Genomic DNA, 21,652 nt, shown 5'->3' with positions numbered 1-21,652 from the left:
TTGCACAGCAGACATCGTCGTTTTCGTAAGGTCGTTCGAAGCATTAAGTCATTTCAGGCTAGGCCGCTTTTTTTTCTGGTGGGGGGGGGGGTGAGGGGTGAGGTTTGTGGTGGGTATGCCTGACTAGTTGCATCATGACTATAACCAGAATAACACACTCACACACTCTTGTGAATCCGTATACTCAAAAATAAGTGTGTGTGTGTGTTTGTGGGTCAAGTCATATTGTTTTAGTATGCATAGCTGATGGTACCCGAACCCGGTGCTAGTGGTGCTGCTATTGGCATCTAGGCTTCTTAGTAATTTCGCTAAATCTGGGCGAGGGTACATCCATCTACTTTTTTTTTGTTGAATCAATTACAATCCTCGAATCGATTTTTTTGTTCATTTCATTATTCGTATACGAACGTTAAATTTTTTTATGGAATTTAACACTGCGTGACAAAAATGGCTTATGCCTTAAGAGTTTGAAATACAAAAGAAAGTGTGATTATCGAATCATGTTGGTGCCAAAGCTCTTTATATTAAACTTAATATTAACAAAATATTCTCATTGAAATCTCAATTTAACAATACTTCAGAGAGAGAGAGAGAGAGAGAGAGAGTATTACTTTCCGTATGCCCTTTAATAAGGAACTTATTTATGGAAACCTAATCCATGTTTTTCGGCCACAGACCGTGGACATTGCAACAGGACTCAGCACCGTCACACAGTCAATCAAGAATGATTTGACAAGGAAATTCCACGCTTCACTTTTACCTCATATAATAGCCACCAAAATCTCCGGATCTAAATCCGTTTGCATTAATAAAGTATCGATCATTTAAAGTTGGTGCTTCGCCTAGAATACACCAAAAAAATGCAGAGCCATTTTCGTGTAGCATGTGATGGCTTCGTTGGCCATAATTTGTAGCCAATACGAACATATCTAAACATATTCTAAATTTTAATATTATTTTCCGACATGTTTTGGTTTTAAAAAATACAATTTAAAATAAATGTTTACAGCAGTAAGTTCGGACGAATCTTATGTACCCTCCCATATGGATGACGTAGAAAATTTACATTGTCTTCCAAATTGTAATTTATTCCATATGGAGTCTATGTTAAATAAAACAAGTATATATGGCCGTAAATTCGACCAGGCCGAATCTTATGTACCCTCCATCATGGATTGCGTAGAAACTTCTACGAAAGACTGTCACCCACTATCGAATTAATTGGGTTGTGGTATGTTAAATCGTTTTCTGAGTTAATCCATACGTGGTATATATTAGCCAAAAAGGTATGTATAGGTAAGTCTACAAATAATTACGAATCGATATGGACTTTTGCACGGTACGTAGGGAGCCAGAATCGAAATATGGGGGTCGCTTATATGGGGGCTATATACAATTATGAACTTGATATGGACTGATGATTTGGTGTGATTGAATGAAATTTGCTCCTCCAAGAGGCTCCAAAACCAAATCTCGGGATCGGTTTATATGGGGGCTATATATGATTATGGACTGATATGGACCACTTTTGGCATGGTTGTTAAATATCATATACTACCACCACGTACCAAATTTCAACTGACTCGGATGAAATTTGCTCCTCCAAGAGGCTCCAAAACCAAATCTCGGGATCGGTTTATATGGGGGTTATATATGATTATGGACTGATATGGACCACTTTTGGCATGGTTGTTAAATATCATACACTACCACCACGTACCAAATTTCCACCAGATCGGGTGAATTTTGCTTCTCCAAAAGGCACCGGAGGTCAAATCTGGGGATCGGTTTATATGGGGGCTATATATAATTATGGACTGATATGAACCAATTCATGCATGGTTGTTGGATACCATATACTAACATCACGTACCAAATTTCAACCGAATCGGATGAATTTTGCTCTTCCAAAGGGCTCCGGAGGTCAAATCTGGTGATCGGTTTATATGGGGGCTATATATAATTATGGACCGATGTGGACCAATTTTTGCATGGTTGTTAAAGACCATATACTAACACCATGTACCAAATTTCAGCCGTATCGGATGAAATTTGCTGCTCTTAGAGGCTCCGCCAAATCGGGGGATCGATTTATATGGGGGCTATATATAATTATGGACCGATGTGGACCAATTTTTGCATGGATGTTTGACGCCATATATTAACACCACGTACCAAATTTCCACCAGATCGGATGAATTTTGCTTCTCCAAAAGGCACCGGAGGTCAAAGCTGGGGATCGGTTTATATGGGGGCTATATATAATTATGGACTGATATGAACCAATTCATGCATGGTTGTTGGATACCATATACTAACATCACGTACCAAATTTCAACCGAATCGGATGAATTTTGCTCTTCCAAAGGGCTCCGGAGGTCAAATCTGGTGATCGGTTTATATGGGGGCTATATATAATTATGGACCGATGTGGACCAATTTTTGCATGGTTGTTAAAGACCACATACTAACACCATGTACCAAATTTCAGTCGGATCGAATGAAATTTTCTTCTCTTAGAGGCTCCGAAAGCCAAATCGGGGGATCGGTTCATATGGGGGCTATATATAATTATGGACCGATGTGGACCAATTTTTGCATGGTCATTAGAGACCATATACTAACACCATGTACCAAATTTCAGCCGGATCGGATGAAATTTGCTTCTCTTAGAGGCTCCGCAAGCCAAATCGGGAGATCGGTTTATATGGGGCTATATATAATTATGCACCGATTTCGACCAATTTTTGCATGGTCATTAGAGACCATATACTAACACCATGTACCAAATTTCAGCCGGATCCGATGAAATTTGCTTCTCTTAGAGCCCCCGCAAGCCAAATCGGGGGATCGGTTTATATGTGGGCTATGTGAACCGATGTGAACCAATTTTTGCATAGTTGTTAGAGACCATATACTAACACCATGTACCAAATTTCAGCCGGATCGGATGAAATTTTCTTCTCTTATTGGCTCCGAAAGCCAAATCGGGGGATCGGTTTATATGGGGGCTATATATAATTATGGAACGATGTAGACCAATTCTTTCATGATTGTACTAACACCGCGTACCAAATTTCAACTGGATCGAATGAATTTTGCTCCTCCAAGAGACTCCGCAAGCCAAACCTGGGGGTCCGTTTATATGGGGGCTATACGTAAAAGTGGACCGATATGGCCCATTTGCAATACCATCCGACCTACATCAATAACAACTACTTGTGCCAAGTTTCAAGTCGATAGTTTGTTTCGTTCGGAAGTTAGCGTGATTTCAACAGACGGACGGACGGACGGACATGCTCAGATCGACTCGGAATTTCACCACGACCCAGAATATATATATATATATACTTTATGGGGTCTAAATCCAATATTTTGTTAAAATTTTATTTCTATAGAAAATGTTGTTAAAATTTTTATTTCTATAAAAAAATTTGTAAAAATTTTATTTTTGTAAAAAATTTTGGCAAAATTTTATTTTTTTTGTCGAAAATTTTATTTCTATAGAAAATTTTGTCAAAATTTTATTTCTTTATTTTGTTAAAGTTTTTCTTTCCATAGAAAATTTTGTCAAAATTTTATTTCTATAGAAAATTTTGTCAAAATTTTATTTCTTTAGAAAATTTTGTCAAAATTTTATTTCTTTAGAAAATTTTTGCATGGTGTTTGAAGGTCATATATTGACATCACGTACCAAATTTCAACCACATCGAAAAAAATTGCTCCTGCCAGGGGATCCGCAATCCAAATCTGGGAATCGGTATATATGGAGGCTATATATAATTATGGACCAATATAAACCACTTTTTACGTGGTCATTAGAAACCATATATAGATGTCATGTACCAAATTTCAGGCGCATCGGATGATATTTGCACCACCAACGGAATCCGCAATCCAAATCTGGGGATCCGTATATATAGGGGCTATATATAATTATAGACCAATATAGACAAATGTTTGCTTGGTGATTAGAGGCCATATCTTGACATCATGTACCAAATATCAACCGTATCGGTTGATATTTGCACCTCCAAGATGCTCCGCAATCCAAATCTGGGGACGGGTATATATGCGGGCTATATATAATTATTAATAGGATGGGATGAAATTTGCTACTCCGCGAGGATCCTCAAGCAAAATTTTATTTTTTTGTATAAAATTTTATTTCTACAGAAAATTCCTTCGAACATTTTATTTGTATAGAAAATTTTGTCAAAATTTATTTCTATAGAAAATTTTGTCAAAATTTTATTTGTAATTTAGATTGCATAATTTTTCATATTAGGCCAATATTTTTTTCAGTGTAGACGCACATAGTGCAATATGGAATTAGGCCAGACTCAATAATACGGCAATAATACCAATGGTCGATAAATCTGAAGTGCCAAGTTTTTCACTGATATATGTGTCACTCACATAAGCCACATTAATACCTACATCGTCCTTCTAACAGAATGTATATCGCCTTAAATCTTAGCTTACTGAATTTTGGGTTTATTGCCTCAAAAACCAAACGATGTAAAAAATTCAAGGAAAAAACTCCAAATATGCCATATAGTTTGTTTCCCTTGTTTTTTTTTCTCGTTTTCCTATCGATTTTAGAGGAAATCCATTTGATCACCACCGAAGCAACAACCAAAAATCACTATTGCAAGTAACGAACGAAAAAATGGGAATAACAAAAACACTAAGGAATACTTGAAAAATCGTTTCTAAATAAAAATGCTTTAGAACAAATAAAAATGCATCAATGCCATGGACAAACATTGCCAACCATAGAGAAACAGTCACACCTACAAAAATTGGATGCAACAACCAGCCATTCTGTGCAATATTCCATTTTTTTCGTTAGGTTTTTTTTTTGGCAAAATTTAAATAAATTGTTTTGTTGGTAGTATCGTAAGCTTTATTCGTTTTCCTGCCATGTATTTTTTGTTACCCTACATCATTCTTTTGCCATAAATCAAAATTTTATTTTTACACAAGAGTCTAGGATAATTTGACGGATGGGTTCTATTCCACTCATACCAAAAATAATCTACCAACATTTAAAAGATTGTCAACAATTGTGTCTAAATTTTATTTCTCTAGAAGATTTTGTCAAAATTATATTTCTATAGAAAATTTTGTCTAAATTTTATTTCTATAAAAAAAATTGTCAAAATTTTATTTATATAGAAAATTTTGTCAAATTTTATTTCTATAAAAAATTTTGTCAAAATTTTATTTTTAAAGAAAATTTTGTCAAAATTTTATTTCGTTATTGTTGTTTTTTTGATCTCAGCTTAAAGCCATGCATTGACTAAACTACAAGTGTAGCTTAACCAACAGAAGTTAAGGATGCTGATGAGGAATGTGGTAATTCCGAAACAGCTGTACATCCAACCATCTTGCAGTCTATAGGGCTTTGCCCAAATAAATTTGACAAGCATACTTTTCCTCTGTTGGTTAAGCTACACTTGTAGTTTAGTCAATGCATGGCATTAAGCTGAGATCAAAAAAACAACAATAACGATTGAAGAGAAGCCAACAATAACAAACAAAAAAAAATTATTTCTATAGAAAATTTTGTCAAAATTTTATTACTAAAGAAAATGTTGTCAAAATTTTATTTCTATAGAAAATTTTATCAAAATTTTATTTATGTAGAAAATTTTGTCAACATTTTATTTCCATACAAAATTTTGTCAAAATTTTATTTCTATAGAAAATTTTGACAACATTTTATTTCTATAGAAAATTTTGTCAAAACTTTATTTCTATAGAAAATTTTGTCAAAATTTCATTTCTATAAAAAATTTTGTCAAAATTTTATTTCTATAGAAAATTTTATCAAAATTTTATTTATGTCGAAAATCTTGTCAAAATTTTATTTCTATAGAAAATTTTTTCAAAATTTTATTTCTATAGAAAATTTTGTTTCTATAGAAATTTTTGTCAAAATTTTGTTTCTATAGAAAATTTTGTCATAGTTTTATTTCTGTAGAAAGTTTTGTCAAAAATTTATTTCTATAGAAAATTTTATCAAAATTTTATTCCTATCGAAAATTTTGTCAAGATTTTATTTCTATAGAAAATTTTTTCAAAATTTGATTTCTATAGAAAATTTTGTCAAAATTTTATTTCTATAGGAAATTTTGTCAAAATTTTATTTCTATAGAAAATTTTGTCAAAATTTTATTTCTATAGAAAATTTTGTCAAAATTTTATTTCTATAGAAAATTTTGTCAAAATTTTATTTCTATAGAAAATTTTGTCAAAATTTTAATTCTATACAAAATTTTGTCAAAATTTTAATTCTATACAAAATTTTGTAAACATATTATTTTCATAAAAAATTTTGTCAATATTTTATTTCTATAGAAAATTTTATGTCTATAGAAAATTTTGTCAAGATTTTATTTCTATAGAAAATTTTGTCAAAATTTGATTTCTATAGAAAATTTTGTCAAAATTTTATTTCTATAGGAAACTTTGTCAATATTTTATTTCTATAGAAAATTTTATGTCTATAGAAAATTTTGTCAAGATTTTATTTCTATAGAAAATTTTGTCAAAATTTGATTTCTATAGAAAATTTTGTCAAAATTTTATTTCTATAGGAAATTTTGTCAAAATTTTATTTCTATAGAAAATTTTGTTAAAATTTTAATTCTATACAAAATTTTGTAAACATATTATTTTCATAAAAAATTTTGTCAAAATTTTATTTCTATAGAAAATTTTGTCAATACTATATTTCTATAGAAAATTTTATGTCTATAGAAAATTTTGTCAAAATGTTATTGCTATCGAAAAATTTGTCAAGATTTTAATTCTATAGAAAATTTTGTCAAAATTTTAGTTCTATAGAAAATGTTGTCAAAATTTGATTTCTATCGACAATTTTGTCAAGATTTTATTTCTATAGAAAATTTTGTAGCTTACCCAACAGAGGAAAAGAATGTTTGTCAAATTTATTTGGGCAAAACCCTATAGACTGCAAGATGATTGAATGGACGCACGTTTCGATGATTTGACAGTGGCATAGAAAAGAGATATGTTTGTACGAATTTATTTCGGCATAAGCCGGCTATCATGCAAAACCTTTTTTCGGAAGGTTTAAGTGTGGTTCATTGTTGGGTTTAATGAACTGTCTGAATTTATTCTGATAATTGGTTGATAGTTTTGCTGCAAGTAGAGGATGCTGATGAGGAATGTGGTAATTCCGAAACGTGCGTCCATCCAACCAACCATCTTGCAGTCTATAGGGCTTTGCCCAAATAAATTTGACAAACATTATTTTCCTCTGTTGGTTAAGCTACATTTGTAGTTTAGTCAATGCATGGTTTTAAGCTGAAATCAAAAAACAACAACCATGCCAACAATAACAAAACAACATTTTATTTCTATAGAAAATTTTGTCAAAATTGTATTTCTATAGAAAATTTTGTCAAAATTTTTATTTCTATAGAAAATTTTGTCAAAATTTTATTTCTATAGAAAATTTTGTCAAAATTTTATTTCTATAGAAAATTTTGTCAAAATTTTAATTCTATACAAAATTTTGTAAACATATTATTTTCAAAAAAAAATTTGTCAAAATTTTATTTCTATAGAAAATTTTGTCAAAATTGTATTTCTATAGACAATTTTGTCAAAATTTTACTTCTATCGACAATTTTGTCAAGATTTTATTTCTATAGAACATTTTGTCAAAATTGTATTTCAATAGAAAATTTTGTCAAAATTTTATTTCTATAGAAAATTTTGTCAAAATTTTTATTTCTATAGAAAATTTTGTCAAAATTTTATTTCTATACAAAATTTTGTCAAAATTTTATTTCTATCGACCATTTTGTCAAAATTTTATTTCTATCGACAATTTTGTCAAGATTTTATTTCTATAGAATATTTTGTCAAAATTTTATTTCTATAGAAAATTTTGTCAAAATTTTATTTCTACAGAAAATTTTGTTAAAATTTTTATTTCTATAGAAAATTTTGTCAAAATTTTATTTCTATAAAAAATTTTGTCAAAATTTTATTTCTATCGACAATTTTGTCAAGATGTTATTTCTATAGAAATTTTTTTCAACATTTTATTTCTATAGAAAATTTATTTCTGTAGAAAATTTTATTTCTTTAGAAAATTTTGTCAACATTTTATTTCTATAGAAAATTCTGTCAAAATTTTACTTCTATAGAAAATTTTATTTCTATAAAAACGTGTACCAAAATTTTATTTCTATAGAAAATTTTGGCAACATTTTATTTCTATTTCGAATATTTTGTCAAAATTTTATTTCTATAGAAAATTTTGTCCAAATTTTCAGTACGGACTAACAACGTACTGGAACTCTATCTGCGTCCATGTTTCGAATTGGAATCTATATAATGCGATCATCCGTTTTGCGACTTCTATGAAATTGGAAATTTATAGGTATTTGAAGGCCATGTACCAAATTCGGGTCATATTTTGATATAACCCTCAGATAGGCCGATATTGCCCGATTTGACTTTTTGACTTTTTGAGTGCATCATATTTACTTAAAATTTGAAATCTAGAGTTATTTTAGAAATTAGTACAATATTAATTCGAGCTTATTAATATTTATTTTAAGTCAGCGTAACCCTCATATAGACCGATCTCCTCCAATTTTACTTTGAAGGCATGGAAGTTGCAAGTTTTAAACCTATTGGCTTGGAAGAGCTGTGCCTGATTCCGAATATCTCGGGTTATGCTTAGAATCCATCAATTCGATATAGCTTTAATAGTCCAATCTCTCGATTTGGCTTGTTGAGCATTGTAGTGATGGTAGGTATTTAAAATTCGACCTGGCTGAAAGTCCAGCAGGTCATATATTTTTCGTTTTCAATTAAAAATATGGTGTTGAAAATCGTAACCAAAAGTTAGAGGTTTTTGTTTTGTTCCCAAGCCTTGTCTAATTCATTCAGCTGTCTGGTGCAATGTGTATGGATTTTTCAACACAATTTTTCTAAGCTCAATAAAATTGAATTTTAAATTAACAATCTGACCATCCATCAAATAGATGGAATGGAAGGCAATAGATGTATAGCTGGCCAAAAAAAAAAAAAAAAAAAAAAAACAACCTAACACAATATAATATCCCAAAAGGCAAACAAACAAATACTTCATAGTGAAATAGCCCATCAAAAATTGGTGAGAAAACAATTTCCATATTCGATGAAGAATGAGCCCAAATAAAAATTCTATCAAATTCTACGTGATGTGATTACAGTCCAAATAGTTTGCAAGCAACAAAGCGAATAAGAGAAAATTTAAATTTTTTTTCGTATTTTATGGCATTTAGTTAGTGATGATATAAAGTGGAAAAATTTTGTATGGAGAGGTTATGAAAATATTATTGAACTAAACGTTTAGATGATAGTATATTGCTTGCAGGATTGTGATAGATTCTATTAATTGCTAATATACAAACAAGCGACGTTGAAATTTGAAATAATAATTTTATGCCGCATATTATTCTTTTGAGCAATTTTAGATTTTGGGTGATCAGGAATAAAGGTCGTTTAGGCTCTAGGACGCATAGTTTAGGCGATATGGTCTACAGAATGTTTTCATATAAAAACTTCGAATTTTTTCATTATTTCGGTGGATTTTTTTATAACCTCCACCATAGGATGGGGGGTATATTAACTTTGTCATTCCGTTTGTAATATATCGAAATATTGCTCTAAGACCCCATCAAGTATATAAATTCTGGGTCGTGGTGAAATTCTGAGTCGATCTGAGCATATCCGTCCGTTCGTCTGTTGAAATCACGCTAACTTAGTTGTTATTGATGTAGGTCGGATGGTATTGCAAATGGTCCATATTGAACCACTTTTACGTATAGCCCCCATATAATCCGACCCCCAGATATGGCCAGCGGAGCCTCTTGGAGGAGCAAAATTCATTCGATCTAGTTGAAATTTGGTACGCGGTGTTAGTATAAGGTCTCTAACAACCATGCAAAAATTAGTCCATATCGGTCCATAATTATATATAGCCCCCATATAAACCGACCCCCAGATTTGACCTCCGGAGCTTCTTGAAGGAGCAAATTTCATCCGATCTGGTTGAAATTTGGTACGTGGTGTTATTATATAGTCTCTAATAACCATGCAAAAATTGGTCCATATCAGTCTATAATTATATATAGCCCCCATATAAACCGATCCCCAGATTTGAACTCCGGATTCCCTTGGAAGATCAAAAATCTCCCGATCCGGTTGAAATTTGGTACGTGGTGTTAGTATATGGTCTCTAGCAACCATGCAGGAATTGGTCCACATCGGTCAATAATTATATATAGAACCCATATAAACCGATCCCCTGATTTGGCTTGCGGAACCTCAAAGAGAAGAAAATTTCATCCGATCCGGCTGAAATTTGATACATGGTGTTAGTATATGGTCTGTAACAACCATGCAAAAATTGGTCCACGTCGGTCCATAATTATATATAGCCCCCCATATAAACCGATCCCCACATTTGGCTTGCGGAACCTCAAAGAGAAGAAAGTTGCATCCGATCCGGCTGAAATTTGGTACATGGTGTTAGTATATGGTCTCTAACAACTATGCAAAAATTGTTCCACATCGGTCCATAATTCTATATATCGCCCCCATATAAACCGATCCCCAGTTTTGGATTGCGGAGCCTCAAAGAGAAGCAAATCCCCATATAAACCGACCCCCAGATTTGACCTCCGGAGCTTCTTGAAGGAGCAAATTTCATCCGATCTGGTTGAAATTTGGTACGTGGTGTTATTATATAGTCTCTAATAACCATGCAAAAATTGGTCCATATCAGTCTATAATTATATATAGCCCCCATATAAACCGATCCCCAGATTTGAACTCCGGATTCCCTTGGAAGAGCCAAAATCTCCCGATCCGGCTGAAATTTGGTACATGATGTTGGTATATGGTCTCTAACAACCATGCGAAAATTGGTCCACATCGTTCGATAATTATATATAACCCCCATATAAACCGATCCCCCATATAAACCGATCCCCACATTTGACCTCCGGAGCCTCTTGAAGAAGCGAAATTCATCCGATCCGGTTGAAATTTGGACATTTCTCTAGTGTATGGTTGATAACAACCATGCCAAAAGTGGTCCGTATCGAACGATATTATATATAGCCCCCAAATAAACCGATCCCCAATCACAGAAAAATCACGATTGCCACTCGAGTCAAAAATAATCTACCAAAATTTTATTGCCACAGAAAATTTTGTCAAAATTTTATATTTCTATAGAAAATTTTGCCAAAATTTTATATTTCTATAGAAAATTTTGTCAAAATTTTATATTTCTATAGAAAATTTTGTCAGAATTTTATTTCTGTAGAAAATTTTGTCAAAACTATATTTCTATAGAAAATCTATAAAGCATTTCATAGTTGGAGATGAATCATTTGCAAAATCTTCCAAGACATCAAGAATTCTACCAATCTACCAAACAGTAAAAAATCTTCCATATTTGGTAGACTCGTGTTCATAATTGTATAAAGCAACCATATAAAGCGACCCCCATATTTCAATTCTGGCTCTATAATTACCGCACAAAAGTTCATATCGTTTCGTAATTATTTCTTCCCTATATATACCTGTCAAGAACTGAATATATACGTATTTAATCGACCTTCCTTTTGTCTACTATATATCCCGCATGGACTAACTTACAATTTAGAAGATGATGTTAAGAAGTTTTAAGATGCCTTGCCATCGGCCTCAACCCAAGTACTTTAATTGTGGATGACCGTCTTTAGTAGAAGTTTCTACGCAATCCAAGATGGAGGGTACATAAGATTCGGCCTGGTCGAACTTACGGCCGTATATACTTTATTTAGGACCATAAATAGGTTTTCAGAAATTGGTGTTCATCGGTCCATGTTTTGGTATAGCCCCCATACTAAACGGTCTCCCGAGATTATTTCTTGGATTTCTACAAACCGTGGTTTTTATCCAATATGCCTGAAATCTTTTGAATCCAGAATCTGGTCTAGTCTTTATAGGTAGAATCTTTAAATTTATCTTCGGGAAGCGTACTGGTAGAACTGATTTGCTCAGAAGAATATCTGTCAAAAAACCCACCCCCCCTGATTAACAAAGTTAAATAAACGAAATAACAAAACAAATCGCATACAATGTAAAAATGTTTAAGCAAAATGTGAACAATATTCCCTTCCCCACTCCCGCACTTCCCATTTTCCCACCCATGTATTATGTGATGATAGTATTTTCAATAGAGTAATAAAAAATCTTCGAAATATTGAAAGCCATCAAGCACCTGATATGAAAACAAAATAGAAATATTTGTTTTTTTGTTAATTCCACAAAATCCTGAATGCTGCTGTCGTTTGCTGGTAGTGGTGATTAAAGCTTTTCGTTTTGCTTATTTATTCATCAACCATTAGGAATATTACAATGCCAGCTGGTGTGCCCAAATGCAAGGTGTGTTGTAGGATGTGGTCTAATCAATATACCACGCAACATCAACCACTTTCATGGTACTCAACGAAAGCATTTGTTTCGTGTGTTCAATTTTGTTTTTTTTTTTTTGGAAATAAAAAAAGAGACCATCAAATCAAAATATAAACGTTAACATCAACGACAACACCTAATATCAATATGAACAAATGCATAGTAAGCAAACAAGTGAAAAGGGTTATCAAATGGGTGCTACAGTTAACATTCAGAAAATTTTATTTCTATAGAAAATTTTATCAAAATTTTATTTCTATGGAAAATTTTGTCAAAATTTTATTTCTATAGAAAATTTTGTCAAAATTTTATTTCTTTCGAAAATTTTGTCAAAATTTTATATGTATAGAAAATTTTGTAAGAAATTTAATTTCGGTAGAAAATTTTGTCCGAATTTTATTTCTATGGATAATTTTGGCATAATTTTATTTTTATAGAAAATTTTTTCAAAATTTTATTTCTATCTAAAATTTTTTCAAAATTTTATTCTTATAGAAAAATTTGTCACAGTTTAATTTCTATAGAAAATGTTGTCTAAACTTCATTCCTCTTGACAATTTTGTCTAAATTTTATTTCTATAGAAAATTTTTAAAAATTTTATTTCTATAGAAAATTTTTCAAAATTTTATCTTCATTGAAAATTTTTTAATAAAATTTTATTTCTATAGAAAATTTTGTCAAAATTTTATTTCTATAGAAAATTTTGTTAAAATTTTATTTCTATAGAAAATTTTATTTTATAGAAAATTTTGCAACAAATGTATTTCTAAGAAAATTTTGTCAAAATTTTAATTCTATAGAAAAATTTGTAAAAAAAAAATTTATGCTGTCTGAATTTATTCCGATAGAGGATGCTGATGAGGTATGTGGTAATTCCGAAACATGTGTCCATCCAACCATCTTGCAGTCTATAGGGCTTTGCCCAAATAAATTTGACAAACATTCTTTTCCTCTGTTGGTTAAGCTATTCCTGTAGTTTAGTCAACAAAATGGTTTTAAAGCTGAGATTAAAACAACAAATATGATTGAAGTACAAACCAACAATAAAAAACAAAAAAAAAATATTTCTATAGAAAATTTTGTCAAAATTTTATTTCTAGAGAAAATGTTGTCACAATTTCTGTAAACATTTTTGTCAAAATTTTATTTCTATATAAAATTTTTTCAAAATTTTATTTTTATAGAAAAATTTGTCATAATTTTATTTCTATCTAAAATATAATTTTATTTCTATCAATATGAAAAAATGCATAGTAAGCAAACAAGCGAAAAGGGTTATCAAATGGGTGCTACAGTTAACATTCAGAAAATTTTATTTCTATAGAAAATTTTGTCAAAATTTTATTTCTATGGAAAATTTTGTCAAAATTTTATTTGTACAGAAAATTCTGCAAGAAATTTAATTTCAGTAGAAAATTTTGCCAGAATTTTATTTCTATGGATAATTTTTGCATAATTTTATTTTTATAGAAAAATTTTTCAAAATTGTATTTCTATCTTTTTTCAAAAATTTATTCTTATAGAAAAATTTGTCACAATTTTATTTCTATAGAAAATGCCGTCTAAACTTTATTTCTATTAAAAATTTTTAAAAATTTTATTTCTATAGAAAATTTTTCAAAATTTTATATCTATTGAAAATTTTTTAAAATTTTTTGATCAAATTTTGTCAAAATTTATTTCTATATAAAATGTTGTCACAATTATAATTTCTATAAAAAAATAAGGTCAAAATTTTACTTCTAAAGGGTGATACGGTCAAAATTTGGTCAATATAAACTTGACGTATTTCTTTCAATTTTGCATTTAAAAAACCTGAACACCCCTCATTTTGAAGGTGTGTGTGTGTAGAATGTTGCTCCTATTTTGATTTTGGAATTCACTCTTCAGTTGTCAAAATGCCGTCCAAGCAAGAAGAGCAGCGTATCAAAATTTTGCTCGCGCATCGCGAAAATCCGAGCTATTCGCACGCAAAGCTGGCTAGTTGCCAAATCAACCGTTACAAATGTAATTAAAGTGTTTGGGGAACGTTTGTTGACAGCCAGGATCGGGGGGAAATCGAAAACCGGAAGCCGCTGAGACGACAAAGAGAGTTGCCGGTAGTTTCAAGCGAAACCCTAACCTCTCTCTCCGAGATGCCGCAAATAAGCTGGGTGTATCGTCTACAACCGTGCATCGAGCCAAAAAACGAGCCGGACTATCGACTTACAAGAAGGTAGTGACTCCATATCGCGATGATAAACAAAATACGACGGCCAAAGCGCGATCCCGGAGGCTGTACACGACGATGCTGACGAAGTTTGACTGCGTGGTAATGGACGACGAAACCTACGTCAAAGCCGGCTACAAGCTGCTTCCAGGACAGGAGTTTTATACGGCAAAAGGAAGGGGAAAGGTAGCAGATATTTTCAAGCACATAAAACTGTCAAAGTTCGCAAAGAAATATCTGGTTTGGCAAGCCATCTTTACCTGTAGCTTGAAAAGCAGCATTTTCATAGCTTCCGGGACTGTCAACCAAGAAATTTACGTGAAAGAGTGTTTGAATAAACGTCTGCTGAATAAACGCTGTATTTCTAAATTTTATCAAAATTTTATTTCTATAGAAAATTTTGTCAACATTTTATTTCTTTAGAAATGTTTGTTAAAATTTTCTTTGTATAGAAAACTTTGTCAAAATTTTCTTTCTATAGAAACTTTTGTTTAAAAAGTATTTCCACGAAAATTTTGTTAAAAATGCATTTCTAAAAAAATTTCTCTCAATTTTATTTTTATAGAAAATTTTGTCAAAATTTTATTTATTTATGAACAAATGCATAGTAAGCAAACAAGTGAAAAGGGTTATCAAATGGGTGCTACAGTTAACATTCAGAAAATTTTATTTCTATAGAAAATTTTATCAAAATTTTATTTCTATGGAAAATTTTGTCAAAATTTTATTTCTATAGAAAATTTTGTCAAAATTTTATTTCTTTCGAAAATTTTGTCAAAATTTTATATGTATAGAAAATTTTGTAAGAAATTTAATTTCGGTAGAAAATTTTGTCCGAATTTTATTTCTATGGATAATTTTGGCATAATTTTATTTTTATAGAAAATTTTTTCAAAATTTTATTTCTATCTAAAATTTTTTCAAAATTTTATTCTTATAGAAAAATTTGTCACAGTTTAATTTCTATAGAAAATGTTGTCTAAACTTCATTCCTCTTGACAATTTTGTCTAAATTTTATTTCTATAGAAAATTTTTAAAAATTTTATTTCTATAGAAAATTTTTCAAAATTTTATCTTCATTGAAAATTTTTTAATAAAATTTTATTTCTATAGAAAATTTTGTTAAAATTTTATTTCTATAGAAAATTTTATTTTATAGAAAATTTTGCAACAAATGTATTTCTAAGAAAATTTTGTCAAAATTTTAATTCTATAGAAAAATTTGTAAAAAAAAAATTTATGCTGTCTGAATTTATTCCGATAGAGGATGCTGATGAGGTATGTGGTAATTCCGAAACATGTGTCCATCCAACCATCTTGCAGTCTATAGGGCTTTGCCCAAATAAATTTGACAAACATTCTTTTCCTCTGTTGGTTAAGCTATTCCTGTAGTTTAGTCAACAAAATGGTTTTAAAGCTGAGATTAAAACAACAAATATGATTGAAGTACAAACCAACAATAAAAAACAAAAAAAAAATATTTCTATAGAAAATTTTGTCAAAATTTTATTTCTAGAGAAAATGTTGTCACAATTTCTGTAAACATTTTTGTCAAAATTTTATTTCTATATAAAATTTTTTCAAAATTTTATTTTTATAGAAAAATTTGTCATAATTTTATTTCTATCTAAAATATAATTTTATTTCTATCAATATGAAAAAATGCATAGTAAGCAAACAAGCGAAAAGGGTTATCAAATGGGTGCTACAGTTAACATTCAGAAAATTTTATTTCTATAGAAAATTTTGTCAAAATTTTATTTCTATGGAAAATTTTGTCAAAATTTTATTTGTACAGAAAATTCTGCAAGAAATTTAATTTCAGTAGAAAATTTTGCCAGAATTTTATTTCTATGGATAATTTTTGCATAATTTTATTTTTATAGAAAAATTTTTCAAAATTGTATTTCTATCTTTTTTCAAAAATTTATTCTTATAGAAAAATTTGTCACAATTTTATTTCTATAGAAAATGCCGTCTAAACTTTATTTCTATTAAAAATTTTTAAAAATTTTATTTCTATAGAAAATTTTTCAAAATTTTATATCTATTGAAAATTTTTTAAAATTTTTTGATCAAATTTTGTCAAAATTTATTTCTATATAAAATGTTGTCACAATTATAATTTCTATAAAAAAATAAGGTCAAAATTTTACTTCTAAAGGGTGATACGGTCAAAATTTGGTCAATATAAACTTGACGTATTTCTTTCAATTTTGCATTTAAAAAACCTGAACACCCCTCATTTTGAAGGTGTGTGTGTGTAGAATGTTGCTCCTATTTTGATTTTGGAATTCACTCTTCAGTTGTCAAAATGCCGTCCAAGCAAGAAGAGCAGCGTATCAAAATTTTGCTCGCGCATCGCGAAAATCCGAGCTATTCGCACGCAAAGCTGGCTAGTTGCCAAATCAACCGTTACAAATGTAATTAAAGTGTTTGGGGAACGTTTGTTGACAGCCAGGATCGGGGGGAAATCGAAAACCGGAAGCCGCTGAGACGACAAAGAGAGTTGCCGGTAGTTTCAAGCGAAACCCTAACCTCTCTCTCCGAGATGCCGCAAATAAGCTGGGTGTATCGTCTACAACCGTGCATCGAGCCAAAAAACGAGCCGGACTATCGACTTACAAGAAGGTAGTGACTCCATATCGCGATGATAAACAAAATACGACGGCCAAAGCGCGATCCCGGAGGCTGTACACGACGATGCTGACGAAGTTTGACTGCGTGGTAATGGACGACGAAACCTACGTCAAAGCCGGCTACAAGCTGCTTCCAGGACAGGAGTTTTATACGGCAAAAGGAAGGGGAAAGGTAGCAGATATTTTCAAGCACATAAAACTGTCAAAGTTCGCAAAGAAATATCTGGTTTGGCAAGCCATCTTTACCTGTAGCTTGAAAAGCAGCATTTTCATAGCTTCCGGGACTGTCAACCAAGAAATTTACGTGAAAGAGTGTTTGAATAAACGTCTGCTGAATAAACGCTGTATTTCTAAATTTTATCAAAATTTTATTTCTATAGAAAATTTTGTCAACATTTTATTTCTTTAGAAATGTTTGTTAAAATTTTCTTTGTATAGAAAACTTTGTCAAAATTTTCTTTCTATAGAAACTTTTGTTTAAAAAGTATTTCCACGAAAATTTTGTTAAAAATGCATTTCTAAAAAAATTTCTCTCAATTTTATTTTTATAGAAAATTTTGTCAAAATTTTATTTCTATAGAAAATTTTGTCAAAATTTTATTTCTATAGAAAAATTTTTTCAAAATTTTATTTCTATAACAAATTTTGTCAAAAATGTATTTCTAAATTTTGTTAAAATTTTATTTCTATAGAAAATTTTGTTAAAATGTTATTTCTATAAAAAATTTTGTCAAAATTTTATTTCTTTAGAAAATTTTGTCAAAATTTTCTTTCTATAGAAAATTTTGTCAAACTTTTCTTTCTATAGAAAATTTTGTTAAAAATTTTCTTTCTATAGAAAATTTTGTTAAAAATGTATTTCTACAAAATGTTGTTAAAAATGTATTTCTACGAAAATTTTGTTAAAAATGTATTTCTACGAAAATTTTATGAAAATTTTATTTCTATAGAAAATTTTGTCAAAGTTTTATTTCTATAGAAAATTTTGTCAAAGTTTTATTTCTATAGAAAATTTTGTCAAAATTTTATTTCTATAGAAAATTTTGTCAAAATTTTATTTCTATGGAAAATTGTTTCAAAATTTTATTTCTATGGGAAATTTTGTCAAAGTTTTATTTCTACAGAAAATTTTGTCAAAATTTTCTTTCTATAGAAAATTTTGTTAAAAATGTATTTCTACGAAAATTTTGTTAAAAATGTATTTCTATAGAAAATTTTGTCAAAATTTTATTTCTATAAAAAATTTTTCCACAATTTTATTTCTATAGAAAAATTTGTAATAATTTTATTTCTATTGAAAATTTTTTCAAAATTTTATTTCTATAACAAATTTCGTCAAAAATGCATTTCTAAATTTTGTCAAAATTTTATTTCTTTAGAAAATTTTGTTAAAAATTTCTTTGTATAGAAAATTTTGTCAAAATTTTCTTTCTATAGAAAATTTTGTTAAAAATGTATTTCTACGAAAATTTTGTCAAAATTTTATAACTATAGAATTTTTTTTTCAACATTTTATTTCTATAGAAAATTTTGTAAATTCGTACAAACATATCTCTTTTCCTATGCCACTGTCAAATCATCGACTTGAGTGCAGTTGGCTGTGTTTATTTTGAGCGTGCTTCCTCTTTTTTTTTCATTCGTTTTGTTTTGTTATTGTTGGTTTTGTTCTTTAAGCATTGTTGTTGTTTTTTTGATTTCAGCTTAAAACCATGCATTGACTAAACTACAAGTGTAGCTTACACAATCTTATTTTTATATAAAATTTTCTCATAATTTTATTTCTATAGAAGATTTTGTCAACATTTTGTTACCATAGACAATTTTATCAAAATTTTATTTCTATAGAAAATTTTGTCCAAATTTTATTTCTGTAGAAAATTTTGCTACAATGTATTTCTAAGAAAAATGTTAAAAATGTATTTCTACGATAATTTTGTCACAATTTTATTTCTATGGACAATTTTGTCAACGTTTTATTTCTATAGCAAAGTTTGTCAAAGTTTTATTTCTATAGAAAATTTTGTAAAAATTTTATTTCTATGGAAATTTTTTCCAAAATTTTATTTCTATAGAAAATTTTGTCGCAATCTTATTTTTATATAAAATTTTTTTATAATTTTGTTTCTGTAGAAAATTTTGTCAACATTTTATTACCATAGAAAATTTTATCAACATTTTATTTCTATAGAATATTTTGTCAAAATTTTATTTCTATAGCAAAGATAGTCAAAATTTTATTCCTATCGAAAATGTTGTCAAAATTTTATTTCTAAAGAAAATGTTGTTAAAATTTTATTTCTAGAGAAAATATTGTCAAAATTGTATTTCTATAGAAAATGTTGTCAGAATTTTATTTCTTTAGAAAATTTTGTCAAAATTGTATTTCTATAAATAATTTTCTCAAAATTTTATTTCTGTAGAAAATTTTGTAAAAATTTTATTTCTATGGAAAATTTTGTCACAATTTTATTTTATTATTTTATTTCTAAAAAAATTGTCAAATTGTATTTCTATAGAAAAATTTATCAAAATTTTATTTCTATAAAAATTTTTGTCAAATTTTTATTTATTGCTAGTTAAGATTCCTTGACACTACATGAAAATAATAGAAAACCCTAATAAATTCGAAAGCTACTTTGAAATTTTAAGCCCGTGATGTTTAAATTTAAATTTTAGAAACTCAAGTAAAAATTGAGATGTCTAGTTTGAAATGATTAGATATGAGCATATCCAAAAAATTTTAAGATCTTTTCATATTTAATTGCTATCGAATTATATCTGATCAGATTTCAATATTGACCTAGATCAAGTTTTTTAGATGTAATTATATCATTATATATGGAATTATATATAATTATATTTAATTCTTTCTCATCACATCTGGATATATCGGCTTAGATCTAAAGGGGAAAATTTTGAAATGTAATCATATCTAATTCGATCCTTCAATTGTTAAAAGAGGCAAACCTCAAAATTTAAAGTCCAGCAAATTTAATCTTGAATTTTAAAATTCATCTTTTTGCCCGCGTAATTATATCAACTTCAACTTTTACAAAAAAAAATTGTTTTTCGAATAAAATTCGAAATTTTAATTCCAAATTTATAACCTTAACACTTTCCACCTCCATTGTTGACGCAATAACAATAACAGTTGGAGATGGGCTGACAAAAAATATAGGCAACATTAATACGAAAACACAAGCACGTCTTTAAACACGACGTGTTATTAATGTTTCCAAATATGTTCGAAACAAAAAAAAACGAAACATGCTTCCTGCCACCCGCTGACGAAAAGCAACAACCAATTGCTCGATTGTATAACAGGTAGTGAGGCTTTATTCATTGTCCTAGGTATTGCCATTGTATAAAAAATGCCACGGAAGATGTGCTGGTGGTTTATCAACAAAATATGCTGAGTTCATTGGAAATTTCTCCAATTTTTTTTCTTTATTTTTTATTTTTAATAATTCCTCCACTTTTATTGTCATATGATGTTGAACAAGAGAATGAATTCGGCGATTGGTACTTGTGGTGATGATGCTTTTGGTATTAAGGACTTCATTACGCCCATGTTGGGTAAACACTGAATGGCCTATAAATACGTGGAAATAGTAACAAACAAGTTAAATGGAAAATAAACTACACGCAGAAAACCATGATCCATAAAATCGTGAAAATAGTAACAAAAAAGTTAACTGGTAAATAAAATACACGCAAAAAAACATGTTATTGTAAATTATAAAATTTTTCAGTCGAGAATTACTGAGAAATTTGTAGGAAATGTTATGCGTGCCAACAGCGCCAACAGAGCTTCCAAAAAATGTTTCATGTTGCCAACGCTACCAGTACCATTATAACGATTTACGGTTCGATACACAAACAGTTTGTTATCTTGATGGTGATGAGTGCTGGAGAAAATTTTACCAAACAAAAAATTGTCATTTCCATTTTATTTCTATAGAAAATGTTGTCATAGTTTGATTTATATAAAATTTTTTTTTCAAAATTCTATTTCTATAGAAAATTTTGTTAACTTACACAGAAAAAAAATGCACGAAAATTTTTGTAATTAAAGTCTTAATTGAGTTTTAAAAAATATTCAATTAAAAATTTAATTGATTCAACATTTGTTTAATTGAAACAAAAGTCAATCAACAAAATTAATAGTATCAATAAATTTTTGGAATACTTGGATGAATAATTCTTTTTATTGACTTTCAATTAATTTTTGAATTGATACTATCAGTCCTGTGAATGAAGACATTTTAATTAAAAATTAAAGATGACAGGATCTTTAT

The sequence above is a fragment of the Haematobia irritans genome, chromosome 1 (genome assembly GCF_050003625.1).
Source record: "Haematobia irritans isolate KBUSLIRL chromosome 1, ASM5000362v1, whole genome shotgun sequence".
Taxonomy (NCBI): Eukaryota; Metazoa; Arthropoda; class Insecta; order Diptera; family Muscidae; genus Haematobia; species Haematobia irritans.
This window is presented reverse-complemented; position numbering follows the sequence as displayed.